The 24,771-nt window shown below is 35.2% G+C and overlaps 1 protein-coding gene and 1 pseudogene across 18 annotated transcripts in view; both read right to left on the bottom strand.

The window, feature by feature from the left end:
• The window catches only part of GPHN (gephyrin), a 598,378-nt gene that overhangs the window by 409,817 nt on the left and 163,790 nt on the right, over positions 1 to 24,771 (bottom strand). The gene's annotated exons all lie outside the window — the stretch shown is intronic.
• Positions 3,879 to 13,127, bottom strand: LOC118522270 (phospholipid hydroperoxide glutathione peroxidase pseudogene; annotated as a pseudogene).

The raw sequence follows: 24,771 nt of genomic DNA, 5'->3' as shown, positions 1-24,771 counted from the left end.
TTTTTCCAGAATAGTGCACTTTTGTTTTCATTAAAAGCCTGTTCAGGCAGATATCCTTTCTCCTCAAATGATTTTCTTAATGGTGTCCGGGAACTAGTCTGATGCCTCTTAGTTGGAAGAAGCCACTTCTCCTGTTATCTTGACATTTTTAAAGCCAAACCTCTTTCTAAAATTATCAAACCATCCTTTGCTGACATTAAATTCTCTGGCTTTAGATCCTTCATCTTCCTTTTGCTTTAAGTTGTCATATAATGACTTTGCTTTTTCTCGCATCATATTAGCCTATAAATATGTCTTTATTATAGCAATCCTGCACATTCAATATGAAATAAAAAGGTATGTCACAAAAAGCACAAGACTTTCATGCCCGGTGGCATAGGTGCACTGACGGCTTCACTAATTTTTTTTCTCCTTTTTTTTATAATGGTTCTTATGCTGGATTATCTTGAAATGGCAGGCAACCACAGCTACAGACCTCAATCTATAGTACATATCAAGCAATTTGCCTTGCAACGTCATGACTTTTCTGTATCTTGGAACACTTGCAGAATCACTAGTGGCATTTTGTATGGGTCCTAGGTGTTATTCAAGGTTGATGATATTGCACTAAACACAATTAAAAATATGTGAGAACCAAGAGACCACTTTTTAGTGTGATAAGCAATTTATTGGAGATGAACTGCTCTCCAGATGATTAGCATCTGGAAAAGTCCTAGTAGGACTTTCTCTGGGGAAGAAGGCATTGACAAGTGCCAACACATGGTGTTCTACAGATACTCACAATACTTGAGGTCACCACAATAGCAATAAGGTGGATGAAATTATTATCGTAATACAGTATGTACTACAGTTATTTGCAGTTATGATTTAATACTGCAACTTTACATCTGTCTATTTTCTCTCAATTGCAAATGTCATGTACAGTCTATTAAGTGTTTCTGTGTATGTTTGGTAAGTTTTAACTTTTTATAAGAGATTTGTATATATTTTATGGTAGTATATGAGAAAATAAATTAGTGTCTATATACATATTTTATGCATTCATGAAACACCTAACTTTTTCTTAAAGTTTTTCAGTATTTCTAGGCTACACAGTTTGTAACTTTTTCCAAACTGTCACAAATCTCCAAAAAAATGTCCAAAATATTCATTGAAAAAAAGCTGTATATCAATGAACACACACAGTTCTAACTCCTATTGTTCAAGGGTCAACTGTATATGCATATACTATTATCATTAGACAATATTTCAAGATATGAAATGTACTTAAGGTAAGGCATGCTACATTAAGTGGGCATATGAACCACATGAAAGCTTCTTAAAATCTAGATTCCTGAATTCCATTCCTGGAGATTCTGATTCAATAGGATTTAGATAAAGGCCAGAAATAAGCATTTTAAACAAACTTCTAGGTGATCCTGATGTAGGTGGTACAAGATCATACTTGCAAAAACACTGCTATAGACCTTATTTCTCAAATTGTGATTCATAAACACCCACAAATTTGTGAAAGAATGAAGGTGCCCTAATCTTTCCTCTAACCAGAGTTCATTTCTAGCATGCGGGGAAAAAAAACCAAGATAAAAAGAAAACAAGGATAGGTGTTATAAAATATATCAACTATAGAATAATGCTTCTTTTAGTAGCCTTCAGAAGTGCATGACCAAAATGTGAATGCCACAAAGTTTTCAACATCATTTACTGTCCTGCTGTTTTTTAAATTCACAACTTCTAGAAAAAAATAATACTATTAGTACAAATCTTTGATACCAAAGTAACACTTAATTAATTCTGATCCAAATCCAAATAAGTTAGAAAATCAGCCAAATGATATCCCAGAAGTGTAAAAACTTTATTTTTAGGATAACTGTTCCTGCTTGCCTGGCTTGCTGGAATCTAAGCCAAAGCCACCTTGCACAATTAGGAGTAACAGTAATATAGGGAAGATAAGTCAGAGGATCAAAATGATGAAGTCTTAGAACATGTTTAGTCCATCTCATATTCATTTAATTGTGGACTTAATCATCAGATTTTCTACATAGATAAAATATAGATAAAATTTATAATTATACTGAGACATGTTAAGCTTTATTTTGTTCCTGCTATCAAAAAAACAGTATATACTGACATTATTATAAAAAAAAGTATACATGACAGAGTGTGTTACCTCTGTTAAAAAAAAAAAAAAGCACTGAACCCATCTTCTCCACTCCTCCCAAATTAATACATTTTCCTTATTTTTGGACCAATAAGACTATGGTCACCACTTCTGTGCTAGTCCCTTCTATATTTGCAGATGCAGAAAACAGAGCTACTATGTCTGATTTTAGTATCAGAATAGTGTCAAAACCAACCCCAGCCAAGGAATCCCTTCTGAAAAAACTCAAAATCTATAAAAAGTATATTGGATATGTTTGGGTTATTTTATTTAGATTTTATGAAGAAAAAAGAATTCTGAAGTAATTTAATTCTCCATTTTACAATAAAAAACACAAATAAGTGCCCTGTCCAAGGTCATCCAGATAACACTGCATCCAGGCATAGAAGTCTTATCTCTTGGCTTTTATTCCAGTATTCTACTTCAACATGATGCTTTTGTCATCTTGTTAGATAAAATGTAAAATAGACATCAAATTTAAGAAATAATACTGGGCATATTTTTTAACCTGCTATAAACAGTCTATAAGAGAATGAACAAAGTAATTGGATAATATGTTAATGATTACTAATATTATAGAAAGTAATTGCCTAACTTTGGCTCCAAAGAGATACTGGTATTCAGTGCATAGAAAGGCACATAGCCTCAGAAGACATAAACAAAGGGGAAAAAAAAAAGAGGAAAATAATAGGACTGAGAACAATAAGTCTCACACTTGTTTAATATTCAAAATATTTTCTGATGATGCTTCATACAGCAATGAAGCAGAAGTCATGAGAAAATACAGAATTGATTATTTGTTTCATTGACTATGAATGCTGTTTATTTCAACATGGGTGTGTTGACTGATTAATCAATAAAATTAGTTAAGGTGAGGAATCATAAAAAAAGTAAATTACACAATTTATTTTACCTTAAAACATATAAATGAGTATCTTTTCACCAATCTTTTGATATGGAACTAAGGCTTTTCTCTGAGTATGGGTCTTCTGACTGGAGCTAGCATCAGGTTTCTTTCATTAACACACCACTACATAGTTACCTATAAGTTCTTATGAAACAATCATTAGAAAAGATTTTACCCCATATATATAATCTAGTCATACCTAATTTAAAAACAATTTTTAGTGACTCAACTTTATAATCTCTTTTAGTCTCAATATAAATGAATTTTTCACTTATTTCAAGGATTTTTAACATTTAATTCAAAAATTATAATAAAAAGCTCTATTGGCATAAACTGGCTTCGAATATATACAACTGATTCTTGGAAGCATAAATGTCAACTGCTGGGAACAGAAGTATGCTAGAGAGTAGCCTAGCACTCTAGTGGAAGGTTTAGTATACAGTTGATCCTTGAACAACATAGGTTTAAACTCCGTGGGTCCACTTAAATGAAGATTTTTTTTTTTTTTTTTTTAAAGATTTTATTTATTTATTTGAGAGAGAGAATGAGAGACAGAGAGCATGAGAGGGAGGAGGGTCAGAGGGAGAAGCAGACTCCCTGCCGAGCAGGGAGCCCGATGCGGGACTCGATCCCGGGACTCCAGGATCATGACCTGAGCCGAAGGCAGTCGCTTAACCAACTGAGCCACCCAGGCACCCTAAATGAAGATTTTTTTAATAGTACAATACTGTAAATGTATTTTCTCTTCCTTATTTCTTTTTCTTCCTATTTGTATGTTTTATTCCTACAAGACAGCTAGGGGTGAGGGGGGCAGGAAGCCACCAGCCAGAGTAAGGGACCTTCCTCTGGCAGGAAGTACAAGCTGGTTTCCAGGCAAATCCTCACGGTTGCCAGGTGGAAGACTCCAGGGGATGGTGTTGGTGGTCCTGGGTGGGGGATGCACACTTGTGGAGCTAGAGGTAGCAGGGAAGGTCCTCCCCTACTACCAGGGCTCTTCCATGAGACCACACTGCTTAACCATAGAGCTGTTCTTATCAATGAAGAACTTGGTGAAGTTCCACTTGGTAGTATTTTCTAAGATTCTTCTCCCCTTGGGCTGGACTTTAATCCACTTCCACAGCAGGTGGTCGTTGTCTCCATTCTCACAGACATTGCACATACAAAGTTTGATGTTATACCCAGCAGCAAATTCATAGTCTCTGCAGTAATCTCTGGGTTTTGCCCCCTGAACTACTTGCAAGGGAAAGCCAGGATCTGTAAATATCAGTTAGGATATAGGGCATGCAGGTCAACCAACTAAGTATAGTTTACATCTGTTTATCTCATTGTGAGGCCACATTGGTGAAGATGCACACGAAGCCCCAGTGCTTGTCCAGGTTAATTATGCTGCCCTTGATGTCCCTGGCTGACAACTCATGCATGGAATGAGCACAGTGCCAGACTTCCCAGGATGTGCACACGATACCAGCCAGGTTGGTGATGGGTAGGGCCCCACATAGCAGCACAGGCTTCCTTTATTACGATTCTCTTAATAACATTTCTTGTAGCTTACTTTGTTGTAAGAATACAGTATATAATACATATAACATACAAAATAAGTATTGATCAACTATTTATGTTATCATTAAGGCTTCTGGTCAACAGTAGGCTATTAGTAAATTTGGGGGGAGTCAAAAGTTATATGCAGGTTTTTGACTAGGTTGATGCTCCTAACTCCTATGTTGTTCAAGGGTCTACTACATTATGGACATATGTCAGTGTGTTTTACAGAAGCAATTGAGAAGATAGGTTATGCTAGTGAATTGGTTAAGGGTAAGTCATTTAAATGTGAATGAATATCTTGTATTCTTTAAATTTTGGCATTTATCTTATTTCATCCATTTTATTACCATGTCTTTCTACCTTTCCACATAAAGTTTTTAAGATCAGGAATGATTTTTTTCCTTACTCCAAAGCCTAGAAATACACCTGGTTACAGGAGGAGCTTTATGTATTCTTATTGCAACAATGAAAGAAGTGAGATCTCTCAATAACTCATCAAATTGTCTAAATGTCTCATAATTTTTCCTTTACAAAAAGGCAGTAAGAATATCCATATCTTGTTATATGAAATAGAAGTGTCCTGATATAGAGAAATTCCTTAAGTCAGAAATACTGGGAACTACATTCTGAGTAGATACAATAAAGTATAGTGAAGAAATGATACTGAGGAAAATGGCCCTTAGAAGAGGTGGTAACTATGGCAGGGCACGACAAGTGTTCTAAGCCAAAATCACCAAATTCCAAACTCATAATTTCACTTGAGTTTTACCATATTAGAATTTAAAAAGTCATCAGTAATACAATACATTTGACAGGTCTAAAATAATCTTCAAAAAATCTACAGCTAATGACAGTTTACTTCGAGTTTGATATCCGGTTTATCAATTCTATATCTAAAATACTGATTTAGGAAAAAAGATGATAACTAATGTGGCCTCTTAGGGACTGGATATAAAACTACATAGGGAAAAAAAGTGTAAAAAAAAGGTACTTATAGCCTGATAAAAGATGATTTTAAAGGATTATGGACTTCTGTTTTCCAGGCTAGCAGTTAAGGTGCTTTGAAGTTGTTTATTTAATGTTAAAATTATAATTCACTACCTAAGTAAATAATGTGGCATTTAAAGCCTTGAAAGAAAAAGAAAATTGATGACTTCATTTACAAAAATATGAAATATCTCCCCTTTAACCTGCTGGTCTGATTACTTATGTAATTTCTATAATTACTTTAAACGCATTTTAACAAACCTTTTAGAAATTTCATATATAAATGCATTAATGTACACTTACTATTAATACAATCCCAAGTTCCGGAAAGTTCTATCTTAAAGAATAAATGAAAAAATATTAAAAGAAAACAAATATGGGTTCCCTCTGCACATCTGAACATAGTATTTTTTATAATGTACTATAAATGCCTGTCTCAAATATGTTACCCCTTTCTAGAGAAGAAGCTCTTCCTTATCTTATTTATTATCATATCTCCGGTCCCAGGTCAAGAGTGAGTATCCATTAAATTTTCGTAGAATGAATAAATTAATGAATTAATATTTCATTTGGGATCAATTTCTTCTTATGATATTCTAATTATACCTCCCACAAACTTTATCTCACACCAAAGGTACAAATAACAATGACAAAAAAAAAAAACAACTTGATGTTTAAATGTGCATTTTCTACACTTTAGAAGTTATTTACTGATGGTTGAGCAATCATATCCTCAATATGGTTTAAAAATTCAATTAGTGATTCTAGTTCCAGTGGGATGGAATAAAGACCAGCTTCAGAGAGTGGTTTCACGATGTCAGTGTAGGAAAATCCTGAATTTACTTCCTTCCACTAGAGACATCAAATACATAGTTATATATGAATCAATTCCCTCTCAAAATGTCCTGAAAACTAGCTGAAGGGCTCCTCTACAATCTAGGATAAAGGGCCACATTGAGACCACTAGGAGAGGCAGAGATGTGGTCTTGCCCCCCTCACACTCCCCCACTTACAAGCACTGACCCACAATTGGGAGAGATCTCAACAGTATAGAATTCTGCCCTCATAAAAGAAAGATTTGTACCCCACATTAGGAACTCCAATCCTCAAGATCTACTCCAGAGAGATGAGCCCCAAAACATCTGCCTCTGAAAACCAACAGGGCTTATACCCAGAAGACCTGGAAGACTATGGAGAATGGAAAGCCCACTCTTGAAGGGCTTATGCACAGACTCACCCTTGGACCCAACACAAAAGCAGCAGTTTGAAAAGCACCTAGATCATATGCGAAGGAGATTCATGAATAAATCTTCAAACATCTGCCAAAGATGCAGGAGTCTAGTAGGACTTTCCCTGGGGAAGAAGGCATTGACAAGTGCCATTTTTGGATGCTTACTCCACCTTGCTAGCACTGAGGCTGGTGGGTGCCATTTTTGTGCTTATTCTACCTTGCTAGTACAGACAGGCTTGCCGCACATCCATGTTCTCCTGCAGCCCCAATGAAGCGGGTAGGAGCATGCAGTCCACATAGGGGATGCCTCTTGAACACACTTGGCTATGATGGCCAAGGGAGCCTGTACTGCTGGGCCCCATAGAAATGAAATAACTGGAGAGACAGTTCTTAGTAGGCTACCAATCCCAAGGCATGGCATAGCTAGCAGACAGAAACTCATCCTCAGTCTTCCTGTGAAAAAGGCCTAATTATTCTAGAACTTCAGCCTGAGGGGTAGGCTTCACGTTTACCACACATCTGGAGGCTATGGAGGAGCTCTCAAGGGACATAGGCTGGGGGATGTCAAAATTTGCACTCTCACATGGCATCATTATGCTTACCACATATCCTAAAAAGAAGCTACACACTTATCCTGAGCCCTATTTTTTGTGACTATCACCAAGAGGACAACTCCAAATCACCTTGTCTAGAGACCAGTAGGGGTTATGACTGCAATCTCACATGACCGCATATATTTCCTTCTTTAAAAGCTGCTGCCTTCAAATCAGCCTGAAACTGGTGCTGACTGAGATCCTTCCCTTTCGAACACTGACAGAATTTGTCACAATCTCAACAAATGGGACCTATCAAGAATAAATCAGGCAGCTTACACAATCACAAAGGTTCAAGACACAACCAAGAACTAGGGCAAGTTGAACTATAAAGTTCATCACCTATACAAGAAGACTCCTTCAAAACTGAGAGAAGCAGCTATTTTGCCTAATACATAGAAATAAATACAAAAAGAAAATCAAAACGAGGAAACAGAGGAATATGTTCCAACTGAAAGAACAAGATAACCACCCCCTGCAAAAAAATCTTAATGAATCAGAGATAAGTAATTTACATGATAAAGTATTCAAAATAATAGTCATAAAGATCTTCAGTGAGCTTGGGAGAAAAATGAATGAACACAGTGAAAACATCAACAAAGGGATAGGAAACATAGGAAAATACCAAACAGAAGTAACAGAAAAAAATAAAATAACTGAACTGAAAAATAACTACAGAGGTTCAAAAATAGATTGAAGAAAGGCACAAAAAACTTATCTGAAAAAATAATTGTTGAAAAGTTCCCTAACCTGACAAAGGAATGAGACAACTAGATCCAGGAAGAACAGAGAGTTCCAAATAAAATGAACTGAAAGAGATCCACACCAAGACACATAATTAAAATATCAAAAACTAAAGATAAAGTCCACTCTCACCACCGCTATTTAACATAATAGTGGAAGTCCTAGCCACAGCAGACAACAAAAAGAAATAAAAGGCATCCAAATTGGCAAGGAAGAAGTCAAACCTTCACTATTTGCAGATGACATAATAGTATATATAGAAAACCCAAAAGAATCAACCGAAAAAACTGTTAGAACTAATAAATGAATTCACTAGAGTCACAAGATACAAAATCAACATACAGAAATTGGCTGCATTTCTTTTTTTTTTTTTTTAAAGATTTTATTTATTTATTTGACAGAGACAGAGATAGCAAGAGCAGGAACACAAGCAGGGGGAGTGGGAGAGGGAGAAGCAGGCTTCCCGCTGAGCAGGGAGCCCAATGCGGGGCTCGATCCCAGAACCCTGGGATCATGACCCGAGCTGAAGGCAGCCGCTTAACGACTGAGCCACCCAGGCGCCCCCAGAAATTGGCTGCATTTCTATACACCAATAATGCAGCAGCAGAAAAAGAAATGAAGGAATCAATTCCATTTACAACTGCACCAAAACCAATAATATACCTAGGAATAAACCTAACCAAAGAGGTGAAAGACCTATACTCTGAAATATATAAAACACTGATGAAAGAAACTGAGGAAGACACAAAGAAATGGAAAAATATTCCACACTCATGGATTGGAAGAACAAATATTGTTAAAATGTCTATACTACCCAAAGCAATCTATACATTCAATGCAATCCCTATCAAAATAACACTAGCATTTTTCAGAGCTGGAGCAAACAATTCCAAAATCTGCGTGTAACCAGAAAAGACCCCCGAATAGACAAAGGAATGTTGAAAAAGAAAGCCAGGCAGCAACTACCTGAACCTCAGCTGCAGCAACTTCTTGCTAGACATGTCTCTACAGGCAAGGGAAACAAAAGCAAAAATGAACTATTAGAACTTCACCAGGATAAAAAGCTTTTGCACAGCAAAGAAACAATCAACACAACTAAAGGCAACCTATGGAATGGCAGAAGATATCTGCAAATGATATCAGATAAAGGGCTAATATCCAAAATCTATAAATAACTTATCAAACTCAACACCCAAAAAACAAAAAATCCAGTCAAGAAATGAGCAGAAGACCTGAACAGACATTTGATCTAAGGCTTTTGGACATGTACCATAGGGATGAAGCTCCTTTACCTAACAAGATTTTATACAAATGTCAAATATGTCTTGGTATCAAAATCCTCCTAAGGAAGTCTTTTTAAAAAACTGTTCATTGCTATATTAAATCTCCAACCAGAAACTTCAACTAAAACACGGCTCAAATATGTGACTGCTTTTCTAGATGGGACGAATCTACACAGTCTAATCTAGAGGGCCAGAGTTTTTGTGGATTTGTCTATAATAGCATCTTAAAATGTTTTCTCAACTACAATTCCTAATCTTTTAGCATTCTGAAATTTTAGTCAATTAATCAATATATAAGAACTGACTATATGTCTAGCATTAATCCATATTTCCTGTATAAGAAAATTTATGAACATTCTTTCAACATGTAAAAAAAATTACAAAGTGTATTAGATAATTGCTTACTCTAAGCACTGGATTTACAAGTAGAGAGTTGCATACATAGTGTGATTAATGGCTACTATGAAGATTTCAGAAGCGTGCACATGCACGTGAGCACGAGCACACAACACACCTCCCCACCAAAAACTGTATGACTTCATTTCTTTTTTGATCTGCATATAGTACCAGAAGAATATGTTTCATACCACCAGTCACTTAAATCTTTAGTAAATTGGCTGATTAGACTCTCTTTTCCTGAGAAAAAGTTTAATAAGAGACACAGGGAGAGATCATGAAGGCAGTGAGGATAGGAGGGAATAGATATGGAAAAGAAAGTAGAAATAATAAAATTAAACATTGTGTAATACAATAACTCAGAGTAGGACTTCATTAGATTCTTACTTTACTGGAAGCAATTTTATAATCAAGTTACACATAGAAGGCTACAGAACAGATATAGCTGGATCCAATATCATCAACCTATTATAATTAAAATTTTAAGTTATGTTTTTATTGAGATGGCTGAAAGATGAACAAGGAGAAAGCTTACAACCTTTTAGAAGAAAGGACGAAAAATAGTAGTGTAAATAACAGGCAGAATTCCAAGGGTAAGAATAAAATATAACTGTTTCATATATAGTAACAATACGGCTAAAGTTTATTCTTTACTAATAACAATTTATTGGCTTGGCAAACATTAAATTCTAAAATTTTTCACTTTTGACAAGACAAGGCAATACAAGAAAAATACAAAAGGAAAAAGGAGTCAAGACTTTGTTAGCTATTCTTAATTAAAGAGCTTTTATATAGAAGGGTGAGTAAGCTCTCCTGGATGCCCTAATAAAGGGAATTAGAACCAGCAACAAGACAAATTTGGGCTCAATATAAGAGACGTTACTGAACACATTAGAGTCATTTTTTTTCAAAAGAGAAAAAGAAATGCAATATGTTACCTTGAAAAGCAATGAATTTTTTCTTTCTAAGTACTTGATTAGGGAATAGAACACTGCCAGTGTTTAAACTGATAGTGGGATTGCAAGGACTTTGAAGGGAAATAGAGATTAAAAATCAACCAGAAGTATAAACTGGAACAATAAAAAAAAAAAATTAAAAAAAAAAACCTTCTCTACATAAGAGGAACTTGTCCATGACCACACAGATCAAGAGAGGCAGGCAAGTTCTCCAGGTGCGTGTTCATAAGAAGCAAACAACTGAAGCAATGCGTGGTCTCTATATCAGTCAGAATACTTATTTGTAAACAAAAACTAACTCCAGCTTTCTTAAGCAAAAAAGGGAATAAACTAAAGAAATAGTAGGTTAGAAAAACAAATAAAGGCCAGAAAATCAAGCTTAGAAAATACATGGAAACAAAATCAACTCCAAATGGAGCAGGAAAAATAACCATGTTTTAGGGGAACAGCATGGCTTGACTGCTATCATATATATCTCCATCCTTAGGCCATGGCTGTTGGATCTTGTTACCATTGCTTCCAAAAATGAATCGGAACACTAAAAAAACACACATACACACACAATAAATTTCTACAATAAGTGTTATACAGACTCAAGGGCATATTCAATCCTGTCCAAAAGAGATAGAATCCATAATGCAATGGCCTTCAAAACAAACTGCACAAATTTGTCTAGTGTTTCTGCTAATTCTCATTCACGGTACTTCATTTCCTTGTGCCTTTTCTTATTCATTGGAAAATAATTTGTGGTATCTAGTATATTCATCAAAGAATTTATATTATTTCTGTCAGGTGCTCAGAAGCACTTTTAGTCATGGTCTAGTTTTTAAAAATACACATTTAAGGTTTTTTGTACAAGTGATATTTGAATTCGGATTATAAATTTACTCTAAAATCAGCGTATAGCTACTTCTCAGGGAATTTTCTTCAACCCCTGCTTTGTCCAGCCTAACGTTTCTTTCTTCCCAGTTTCTAGTCCTCTGCGAATGGGAATGAGTGAGTGTGTTTTTGTGAGCAATGGGTGGAGGGAGTACAAGGGTGACTAAGCTCTCTCTAAATGTTTAACAGTTTAATGGAATGCCATCCAAAAAGAAAATATAAAATAAGTATTGAATAAAACATGTACTCATAAAAATGGCTAATTGAAGACATTAATTTCCTGGAGTTATAAAGATGATACTAAAATGATTTCATAAGGAGGGGTGCCTGGGTGACTCAGTTGGTTAAGCATCTGCCTTCAGCTCAGGTCATGATCTCAGAGTCCTGGGATGGAGCCCCGCATCGATCCCCTGCTGAGCAAGGAGGCTGCTTCTCCCTCTCCCTCTGCCTGCCATTCCCCCTGCTTGTGCTCTCTCTCTCTCTCTCTCTTTGTCAAATAAATAAAATCTTTTTTAAAATTTTAAAAAATTAAAAATTAAAAAAAATGATTTCATTAGGAGAGGGTAGGTAGCAAACTTTCCTCAACATTTCTAATAGAAGATTCTTATTTAATCAAGGTAATGATTTTGAACATAAACCTACCTAAACAGAACTCTAAATTTAAGGAGTCAAATATATTTATTGTGGGAATAAATATATCAAGTACAGTTTTTATTTGTGTTTCTTTTGTTAGACTAATAATTATTTTTAATAAAATAGTTTCATCCAGATATAGAGGGTCCTTTCTATAAGAGAGTTTAAAACTTTGTTCTGTTTTTTTTCTTTTTTATTAATGTGAATAATGGCATGTTTTGCAAGTAAGCTTCCTATATTAACCCATTTCTACTCAAAGACAGACATGCTGTACAAAAATCAAGAGTCAACAATGCAAAGGTTTTCAAGTATTTCCATTTTTCAGATTTTAGTATAAAATACTTATGGGTATTTAGCAGAGCAGATGGCTCAAAAGGCTAAATATTTGTAGCTTAGCACTTTAAATAGAAACCATACCCTTTATAATAGACTAACTATAAAAGAATGACTTCTGTGACAACAGACTGTTCTTATGTAACTATTTTGGGGTAGGAAGAAAATCTGTTTTATTTTAACAGTTTAAAATAAAACAGAAAGTTTCAAATTAACAGTGCTTTAATTTCTAACTTGAATTTTATCTTACTATTTTGGTATAAAATTCAAGAATGAATATAAAATAGCTAACAACTGGTTTCCTATCACCACTACCATGTCAGTATACCTTTTCAGACAAATTTTACCATTTTAAATGTTCCTTGGAAAATCAGGAGTTACCTGGCTATGGCCAGGGCAAAGAGTTCTAATTCCATCTCTGCATAAAGTAACAGCAAATCCATATAAAAGAGTTCTAAACTTTGTAACCTGTTTCTGACTCCCATGAGTACAGATTCCAGAAAATCTAATGAGTTGTCTTTTTGTACAATGACAGATCAAGATATTTAGTTAATGCCCCTCCAAGTATAGAATGTCTAATTATATTGAATAAAATACATGCTTTTAAAAACTTATTTAAACATATGGCTGGGATAGTTGGAAACTAAAGAATTAATAAAAGAATACAAGAAAAAAGGAGGCAGAAATCCAGACAGTTAAGAGTTCTGGGGCTAGTATCTGCTGAACCCTGATGGCCTACAGTTTAGGCATTAAGAGTCCCATTTATTTTTTTAAGATTTTATTTATCTACTTGAGAGAGAGAAACAGAGAGCGAGAGAGCACAAGCAGGGGGAGCAGCAGAGAAAGAGGGCGAAGCAGGGTCCCCACTGAGCAGGGAGACCGACGTTGGGCTGGATCCCAGAACCCTGGGATCATGACCTGAGCAGAAGGCAGATGCTTAACTGACTGAGCCACCCAGGCACCCAAAGAGTCCCATTTTTAAGGGCCCAGAATTTAGAGTTCAATCTGGATGTAAAGTCATATTATTTAAAATCTACATACAAGAATCCCCAAATCATAAACTATAAAAAATAAACAAAAACCCAAACAGGGAGGTGACGGAGATGCATGCCAGAGATCAGGGTAAAATAGAAAGATATAAAAAGAGGAAAAAAGACTCCCCTGAGAATTAACAGCCACAAACCAACACTTAAGCAGGTTTATAGCCTAAATTCATACCACTCAAAAATTTGGTGGTTTCAGATTGATACTACCTCCACATGCATTGGCGAATCACCTTTCTTGCAAAAGAATGAGTTCCACATATTCAAAAGTCACCAAAACAAACAAAAAACTACAAGAAGTATATGTAGAAAAATCAAACTACAGAATCTGACCTGAAAATACTGTAAGTATTAAAATTATTAGGTAAAGAACATTAATATACTTAATAGGCCTACAGAAAGTACTAAATATAAGAAAGCTGTCTAGGCACCTAAAGGAGCAAGAAGAACAGCAAATAAAGCCTAAGGCCAGCAGAAGGGAAATAATAAAAATTAGAGCATAAATAAACAATATTGAAATTTTAAAAAAACTGTAGAAAAGATCAACAAAACTGAGAGCTGGTTCTTTGAAAGAATTAATAAAATTGATAAACCCACAGCCGGATTAATCAAAATGAAAACAGAAAGGACCCAAATAAATAAAATCAAGAATGAAAGAGGAGAGATCACAACAAACACCACAGAAATACAAACAATTACAAGAGAATATTATGAAAAATTATATGCCAATAAACTGGGCAATCGGGAAGAAATGAGCAAATTCCTAGAAACATGTAAACTACCAAAGCTGTAACAGGAAGAAATAGAGAATTTGAACAGGCCTATGGCTAACAAAGAAACTGAATCAGTAATCAAAAATCTCCCAACAAACAGAAGTCCAGGATCACATGGCTTCACAAGGGAATTCTACCAGACATTTAAAGAAGAGTTATTACCTAGTTGTCTCAAATTTTTCTAAAAAATGGAAGACAGGTCTTAAGAAATGACACAGAATGCAGCAAAAAGAGTCAAAAATACAGAAATTTCAAAACAAATGTAAAGAGATATGGAGAACGGTTGAGATAATTCCAAATACTATAAAAGTTCCAGAAGAGAGAATAACAAATAGTAAAAGGCCTTTTATGGGATCCTGAAATATCTTAATGCTCTGGAAGCACAAAGGCAGGAACATATTCAAAATGCAAAATTCATAATGAAAAACTAACTCTGTAGTACTTGACTTCTATGGACTATTAAATTGTAGATGACCAAACTTAACTATGTGTACACTAATGCAATCTTCACCGACTGTCTACTATGGAAATAAGGTTACCAAATATACTAACAAATCTAATAATTCATCACATGATGCAAAAAAGCCAGCATGGGGGCTCCTGGGTGGCTCAGTCATTAAGCGTCTGCCTTCGGCTCAGGTCATGATCCCAGGGCCCTGGGATCGAGCCCAGCATTGGCTCCCTGCTCCCCAGGAAGCCTGCTTCTCCCTCTCCCACTCCCCATGCTTGTGTTCCCTCTCTTGCTGTATCTGTTTCTGTCAAATAAATTAATAAAATCTTAAAAAAAAAAAAAAAAGGAGGTGTGTACAATAGGGACTATAGTTAACATAAAAATCTAACTTTTAGTGTTTACTTCCAATCCCCAAATCTACAACACAGAAATCTTTGTTCCTTTGATCCTCCACCCATTTACCTTCCATAAGTTGAAAATAATATCACTTCAAGAAGCCTTCATTACAGGGTTCCCATATATAGGAAAACCACTTGTCCTCTATAATGAAAACTGTGCAAGCTCTGGAACTGGATTTAAATGCTAGTTTCACCCATTGAGATTTGTAGCCTTGAGCAAAATACTTAGTTTCTTTGACCTTTGGTTCCTTGCCTATTAAATGGGAATATCACTCAACTCAGGACTGCTGGTAAGTATTAAATGATATTAAAAAATAATGCCTATAACATAGTAAGCACCCAGAAATATTACTTCTCATTCTCTGTGCTTCCATAGTACTCTATACACCAGTTACAAACAGAAACGTTATCTAGAGTGACTGCCAAGGACAAGATCTCCAGGCTAATGTCATCAAAAATGACTAAAATCACACGTGAAGCAATAAAAAAATACAATATTGGCTACATGAGAGAGTCCCAGACTTTCTCATTTCAGGATGCCCTTAGTGTCTCAATAATTTTTCATGGCATTTTCAAGTCAATAGAACTACAGTTCTGTTTATTAAATAGTCAGTTCTAAACAACATATATACATTTTTATGTCCTAACAACTTAGTAGCTATTTTTTAAAACCATAAAAATTAAAAGAAAAATAATATTTTATTTTCATTATTAAGTAACCACATTACTTATGATGGATGGATATATCCGTTGAGCCCTGCACATATTCTAAAACCTTGAAATCATTATTTTTTTTTAGATTTTATTTTTTTATTTGAGAGAGAGAAAGAGAGCCCACGCGCACACATGCTGGGGGAAAGGCAGAAGAAGAGGGACAAGCAGACTCCCGCTGAGCAGGAAGCTTGAGGCAGGCTCGAACCCAGGATACTGAGATCATGACCTGAGCCGAAGTCAGACACTTGAGCCACCCAGGTGCCCCAACCTTGGAATCATTATTTAGTGCATGTTAATCAATACTATTGAGTACAACTTAGCTAAAATGCATCTATTTCCATGGATCAAAAACTATTCCTGAAACTAGTTTAAAAAAAAAAAACTACTTATGACTATTTTTTTTTTAATTTTTTTATTGTTATGTTAATCCCCATACATTACATCATTAGTTTTAGATTTAGTGTTCCATGATTCATTGTTTGTGCATAACACCCAGTGCTCCATGCAGAACGTGCCCTCCTCAATACCCATCACCAGGCTAACCCATCCTCCCAACCCCCTCCCCTCTAGAACCCTCAGTTTGTTTTTCAGAGTCCTACTTATGACTATTTTAATATTACTTTTCTTCTGTCATTTAAACTTTGTGGCCTTTCATATCTTCCAAATAAGCCTTGGCATACTAACTTTTTTGTCTGCCCACACCTCATCCTCCCCCAATATTTTCTTTTAAAAACAATACCAGAATTCTACTTCTGACTAAGATAAAATAACAAAGACTGGATTTTCTCTACTGCCTAAAACAACTAAAAAAGTCAGGCAAAATATATAAAACTATGGTATTCAAACAATGAAACTCAGGCAGTGATGGACGGTGATCCCAGAGAGATGGGAAACAGATGAGCCTTCTGATTATCCCCATTTTAAATCCTTGAGAGAATTTCCAGGTTCCTCGAATAGGTGAAGAATCCAAGGTGGAGCCCAGCCGACTCTGCATCGAGACTGATTACAAGGGAACCAGATTTAGGCACAAGCCCAAATCCTATGATAAATCCCTATTAAGTCCCTCTTACCACAGCACCCCAGTTCCTCTGGTATACATCCTTCCTTGCTTCAGCAATTAATATGCTTATCAATATTACATAAAGTTGGGGTTTTTGTAATTAACTTAACCAGAAGTGATAACAGTACATGATATTCTTGGTGATTGCCATCTAGTGGGCTTTCGTAAATTAATGTCCTAGCAAAAAATTTAAAAGGTTTTCACTGCTTTTACAATCTTGGTGAGAGATAAGACCAGAATTACAATGTATATAAAAAAATTTTTCATAAGAATCTCTTGTTCCATACCAAGAAAAAGGTAATTGTCACTTTTGTTTCTGAGAAACCATTAACTATTAGTGCCCACAAAAGACATAAGCTTTAATTTTCCATATATTCCATCTTCTTTACCATTGCTAAACTGATCTTAAATGCAAATTTAATCATATTATACTCCTACTCAAATTCTCATATGAGGTTAACATACAATAAAATACAAAGATTGCAGGTGTTGTTTGATAAGTATCAACAATTATACATACTTGGGAAACTGCACCCAAACAAAATATATGATATTTCCATCACCCCAGAAAGTTTCAACATGACCCTTTTCAGTAAACCTCCTCTCCCCTAGACAATTATTTTCAGATTTCTATCACTATAAATTAGATTACATAATCTTTTTTTCACAACCTTTGCATTATATAATTTACTTAACTTGTTTTTTGGTTTTTAAGATGAGACTGCAACTTTCTACACATAAACCAGGTATTTGTACATATTTTTTCACAGATGGATCAGTAAATTGTTTATGGTGGTTTGTGAGCAAGTCGGGATTTTTCTCTTAGCTATATATATTTCTGTTGTGTTCATTTTTAAAAATTTTTTTATTATTATGTTCAGTTAGCCAACATATAGTACATCATTAGTTTTTGATGTAGTGTTCAACAATTCATTAGTTGCATATAATACCCAGTGCTCACAAGGATTTTCTGATAATAACTACTAACTTTTATGGAATATCTGACCTCGTAAGAGGAAATATGCTATATAAATACAAACTAGAACATAAAATCATCATCTCATCAACCAGCACTTTGATGACTTATTCATTCTCCAACCAATAATAATTAAGAGATTCCATAAAGCTCTGGAAAAAGATTGCCCAGCAAGTGTCATTAGGTATAGAAAAATATAAAAAGGGATTCATTACTGGATTGATTTGCTCATCACTATTAGTAAAAAATATACTAGATCTTTATCAGAACTCAACTTTATAACACCACCATCTTCTAATTAGAATTTGTTGTGAATTTAATTAAGTTCTGCCTTTTATGAATTTCAAAATTCTTCTACTTCTACTGTTACGCTGCTACTGACAGCCTCCTGAGAGCTTGGAGTGTTAATTATTCCAAATCTTTCTGGTATAAAGCTAAAAAGAAAGCACTGTAGTACATGTTTAAGAATCGTGTATTTTTATTAATTTAACAGAGAGTAATAAAGCATATTCGTCTTCCAAAGAAGTGTTTACTTTGTAGCGCTACTTGATAATTTACACTTTCTAATTTTAAAAAGGTTTAGCCATAGCTGTTACTTGTATGTCTTTCAGTTGAAATAGCTGATTTAGAGCTGATGACGGTTATTAGTAATTATGATGCTAAGGACCAGATTTATCAACATGGTACACTGTAAATGTTAAGATAGAGTAAAAATTTTAATAGTAAGTTGTCAGAAGGACTTTAATGACCTATTAAGTGCCACATATGAATTACATGACCATCCTATGATTCTATGCTGAACATTAAAATTGAAATATTTTCTCCTAAAAAACCTACAGCAAAATTTTAGTCTAACATAAAAAAAACCCTGGATTTAATATTCTGTATTTACAAAAGAATGTCGAAATGGGATAATTAAAATAATCTGTCCTTTTCACACTTAAAATCATTATTTACAAAGATCAACTACCACAATAAGAGGCACACTGTTTTCTAATGAATGCAAAGAATGAGAGGGAAAAAAGATTAGCACTAAATAAACACCCAACTAAATCAACACCTAAGAAAGTAACTATATACACCTTAAACTTGACAGTTGTACAACATTTAAGTTTACCAAGTGTCTTAGTCATCTTATGTTGCCATAACAAAACACCATAGATTAGGTGGCTGAAACAACAGAAACTGATTTTCTCACAGTTCTGGAGAAACTAAAAGTCTGAACTCAGGGTGCCAGCATAGTTGGGTTCTGGTGAGAGCTCTGTCCTTATCTTGCCTGGCCACCTTCTTGCTCTGTCTTCACTTGGTGGCACTCTGATCTCAGACTTCCAGCTTCAAGGCTGAAGTATGCACTAGGTTAAACCAATCATCATATTCCATCCATATTCCCCTTGCCAAAGTGAGTGATCATCTCAGGTGTTACCTAAGCCAGCCAATACAGAGTGAATCTATGATCTTTCATGGGGAATTCAGAAATATAAAAGCTTTTTTCTTGATCTCAATAACTTAAAATTGCTGTCTACTCTGTCAGCCTGAAAGAGGGCAGAGCTGAGAAAAGTATGAAAAGTAAACAATCAACTAATCAATCAAAACAAAAACACAGCTCAAACTCTGATTAAACCATACTTAAAGCCTAACTACCTATGGATAGATGTGTTAAATTTTGTAAACGAATATCTTCATTTTATTTTTTAAGCCAATTTGAGTTATATTTTGTTGTTTTCTAGATGGTAAAACCATAGTAGATTAACTTTCTCTTAGAATAATAATTTTAGAAAAATCTAAAGATTCAAACTGTCAAACAGAAGAGTAAACAAAAGCAACCTGGCTGATAGAAAACAAAACCATTCTTTTATCATGTCATACTCTATTTTCTGAATTATCATTTGCCACAAAAACTGTCATTTAATTAATTGATTATTCACCTACTAAACAATACCAGCAAGGGATGGGAATACCAAATTTGTACTTACTGGCTATGGTTTATGGTGTATATATATAAAATGTCATATCCTTACTTAATGCCTGTCAGCTTTCTTTTTATATGCCAGCAGACAAATAGAAAGCAATTATTAACTCTTACTGCAACATTCTGGAATTGTGTTGAAAATTAATTCATTTTCCTATCTTTGACAGTTAGAAGGGTTCCTGATGCCAGGGCTCTACTCAACAAATAGACCAGAGAGAGCCCAACTCCTCTGAATTTGGGAAAGTGTTTTATAATAATATTTATGAAGTTTTGTTTTGTTTCATTTTATCTTAGGAGTTGTTATACACACAAAGAAAGCTGAGACAAAAAGTATAATTCATTGAATTTAATCCATATATTGTACAAATATTTTGCAATGGATTCATACGTATACTTTCCCCCATTTTAATTGATCCTAGGCCAACTATTTTAAATTTGAACATATTCTTTTCATTCTTTGTTCACTTGACTACTTATATTTTTACATAACTGCAAAAGTAGTATGAGTATAAATTGTGCTTTTTTAATTTTTTATGTATTTCTACCTATGATACTGTAGTATTCATAATAATAAATTTTAATGGTTATGTAATGATCCACTAAACAGATAAATAGTAATTTACATATTGTCATATTTAATATCAAAATTGCAGAAATAAAAGATAAATTAATGGAATTTTTGGATTATTTCCTTAGGAAAAATAATCAAAAACAAATTTTTTAAAGATTTCTTCATTTATTTAAGAGAGGGAGAGAGATAAAGAGCACAAGCTGCAGGGGCAGAGGGAGAGGCAGAGAAAAATCTCAAGCAGACTCTGCCCTGAGTGCAGAGCTAGATGCAGGGCTCCATCTCACAACCCTGAGATCACGACCTAAGCCAGGAGTCAGACGCTTAACCGACTGCACCACTGAAGGCACCGAAAATTAAATTATAACTCTTGAAAGAAATGCCAAATTTCTTTATAAAGTTGGTATGATTTACATGGCAACTAGTAATATACAATACATCAATTTTTACCACAATAATGCAACTGTGAACATTTTCTGAAACTCAAGGAAAATTTCTGAAAATATATCCTATAATAGGATTACCATAATGTTTCTTAAAAAATGCAAATTTGGGAGTTTTACCCCATTCTAATAAATCAGAATCTCTCAGCTATGACCTAGGAATATACAATTTAATAAATTCTTAACATTTATACAATAAAATTTGACCAATAAAGTTTGAGAACTATTCTAGTAAAGTATGATTATTGCTTTCTCAGAATATCTAAATAATTCAAGTTATAGAATCTATTCTAAGAGCTTTTACTTGTATCATCTCATTTGGGCCTGATAATAAACCTATGTAGTAGGTAAGATTATTATCCCAGTTTTACAGATATGGAAACTAAATCTCAGTGGTTAAAAAGCACTGCTAAGTGAAAAATATACTATATATATAAATAAACTATTTCAATCCAGGTTATCAAGCTCTTAACTATTACGCTATACTGTCTCTCTTATGTCAATTATTTTCCCACTTACTACTCCATCATAAATCATTCATTCCCTTAACAGATGTTTTACTGGCTACAGAAAATATAAAGCAGTATAAAATAAAGAGAGAAAATAAAATGTAAGGAGTATAGAGTGTAAAATACAAGGAGAAATCATATTTGTCAAGAACCTCAAGAAATTATACATATACTATTTTTATATTCACATATGTGTAAAAAAGATATATCATGGGGCACCTGGGTGGCTCAGTCATTGAGCATCTGCCTTCGGCTCGGGTCGTGATCCCAGGGTCCTGGGATCGAGCCCCGCATCGGGCTCCCTGCTCTGCGGGAGGCCTGCTTCTCCCCCTCCCACTCCCCCTGCCTGTGTTCCCTCTCTTGCTGTGTCTCTCTCTGTCAAATAAATAAATAAAATCTTTAAAAAAAAAAAAAAAGATATATCATGACCTAGTAAACTAGCAGCCTCTGAAAAGTGATGATGCATAGACTAAGATTGGATCCACTATAACATAACTCATGTAACACAAAAAATGTTTTGGAAAATAGACTTCTAAGATTCCAAATCATGAACACATTCTGGGATTTATAAACAAAGAATAGCAAGTTACTATATGACTGATGACTAGAATCTACAAGGCATTTATTTATATTTATAGAAGCAATCCTACTATTTCAACAACTTAATATAAAGGTATCAATGAACTTTTGCAATATGAATAACTTAGAATGAATGGTGACTTATGTGAGTAATATGTGAAGTATATACAATAGCATTAATACTCTCTGTGCTTTTCTGGACCCAGTCCATTTCATGCACACCACTGTCAGTTAATCATCCTTATAATGACAACTGTAAACATGCATTTCCTGCTCAAAACTTTTCCTCCCTCTGCCATTCAAGTCCCTTCCTTCAAGTTTCCCATTCCTTTCATAATGCTTTGAACATTCATTACTCCCCAAACAATTCTTACTCTTTTTTTTTTTTTTTTTAATAACCACAACTGTGCACCTGTAATCCAGTTTATTTCTGGGTATTGATGATTCAAATACTCTCTCCTAAATGAAACCTCTGGCAAAAAGGAGATTTGCCCTCTTTAAAATACTCTATACTTTGGGCGCCTGGGTGGCTCAGTGAGTTAAGCATCTGCCCTCAGCTCAGGTCATGATCTCAGGGTCTTGGGATTGGCTGGTGTAGGGCTCCCTGGTCAGTACGGAGTGTGCTTCTCCCTCTCCCTCTGCCCCTCCCCACTGCTCATGCTCTCTTTCTCTCTCAAATAAATAAAATCTTTTTAAAAAAATCCTCTATACTTTTTAAAAAAGATTTTACTTATTTATTTGTCAGAGAGAGAGAGCACAAGCAGGGGGAGCAGTGGGCAGAGGGAGAAGCAGGCTCCCCACTGAGCAAAGGGCCTGATGCCAGACTCAATCCCAGGACCCTGGGATCATGACCTGAGCCAAAGGCAGACACTTACCCGTCTGAGCCACCCAGGCATCCCTCTATACTTTTTTTTGATATGTAAGTAGAGAGCCAAAACTTAAAATTAGGTATTCTTATTTCATTAGGAAAATTGCTAAGTATGAGAGACTATCAAGCAATGAAGAAACATATTGAATATGACTGATGAGGTTCCTCCCCTCAGAGTGCTTTCAATCCTATAAAAAGTTCAATCCTGTTTTATATTGTTTTTCTTTTATATTTTAAAGAATCATTTTTAGAAAAGCCTGTTCATCTTTTTCATTAACACTTTTCAGACCACAAGGCCATGACAAGAACTTTACTGATACAATGAGGCATTACATATTATCTTCCTATACAAATTAATTGAAAAAAAGCATATTAAATGATATGGAAAAGAAAGGCAAAGGAAATATAAATAAAATTAAATTTCCTTATAACTTGCAGTCCACTGACAAAGACTTGAGACAGGCAGAGTATGACATTTCTCCAGGAACTCCCAACTGTTTTAATGTTACTGCCTTACTAGAGGGAAAAAACCTTAACCTAACAATAGTTAGGCTTCCAGGATCCTATAAGTCTCCTTTAACATATGAAAATCCTTTTGGAAGCTTCTTTTGAATCTACCCCTCCAAACTTAAAAGTATATAATCAACTGCTCCTCACAATCCCAGTACAGCTTTTCTACCCAGGGGTCCTGTCCCCATGCTTTAGTATCACCACCTTTTTGCACCAAACATGTCTCAAGAGTTCTTTCTTGACCGTTCACTCCTGGAACCACCAAATGACATCATTTTGGTGCCCAACATGGGGCCTGAGTCTTCTCTTCTCTACTCTGAACCTCCTGCAAATTTGGTGAGTTCGTCCTCTTCTCTTCCTTTACTTTCATTTCAGAGGTTTTTCAAGAAGGACAGTGTTCTTATTGCAACACTTTCATGTCAATTGCCAAGGCTGCAATTCTCTAGTCCATGGCTTCTCTATAGGGAGGAATTAATAGCCTGCCTTTGGTTGGAAGCTATTACCCTGGCCAGAATGGCAAAAAGACCCAGAAACTGATGTCCTCTCTTTATTCCTATTTTTTTTTAAGATTTTATTTATTTATTTGAGAGAGAGAGAGAGAAAGAGCAAGCACAAGTGGGGTGGAGTAGCAGAAGGGAGAGAGAAGCAGACTCCCCACTGAGCAGGGAGCCCAACACAGGGCTTGATCGCAGGACTCTGGGATCATGACCTGAGCCAAAGGCAGACGCTTAACCAACTGAGTCACCCAGCCACCCCCTCTTTATTCCTATTCTTATACAAAGTTGTCATTCTTGGGCACAGGAGAGCCACCTAAGTCACTACTAGGACAGCTGCCAATTTCAAGATTCCCGTGTGAGGTTTCCTCCTCATTGGTCTAATGTGATCCCCTCCACATATCTGGAAGAGCCACTTCTGGCCACAAGAACTCCACTGGGAGCCAGATGAAACCAGTACCCAATTGAATTAAAATCCAGCCAGGGAGGTTTCCTAGGAAAATAGGCTGTAAGGACTACATGTGTCAGAATATCACTTTGACCATGATGGATTTCTATATTTACTGTTTCTATCAATGTCCCCTACTAACAACTTGAATTAAAAACTGGGTAATTTCCCCTTGTGAAACTATTCTAGTGCTTTCCATGGGTTAAAAATGGTGGGTTCTTCACAGCATGGCATGGCAAGGCAAAGCATGGAATGGTATTTTGGTACATTCAACGGCACTGATTTGTAGCCTAGGATTCAATGGGGAAGCAGGGGTACGCCAGCAT

This window comes from Halichoerus grypus, chromosome 8 (assembly GCF_964656455.1).
Source record: "Halichoerus grypus chromosome 8, mHalGry1.hap1.1, whole genome shotgun sequence".
NCBI classification, from domain to species: domain Eukaryota; kingdom Metazoa; phylum Chordata; class Mammalia; order Carnivora; family Phocidae; genus Halichoerus; species Halichoerus grypus.
The sequence above is the reverse complement of the archived record's forward strand: the minus strand, read 5'-3'. Positions and strand labels throughout refer to the sequence as shown.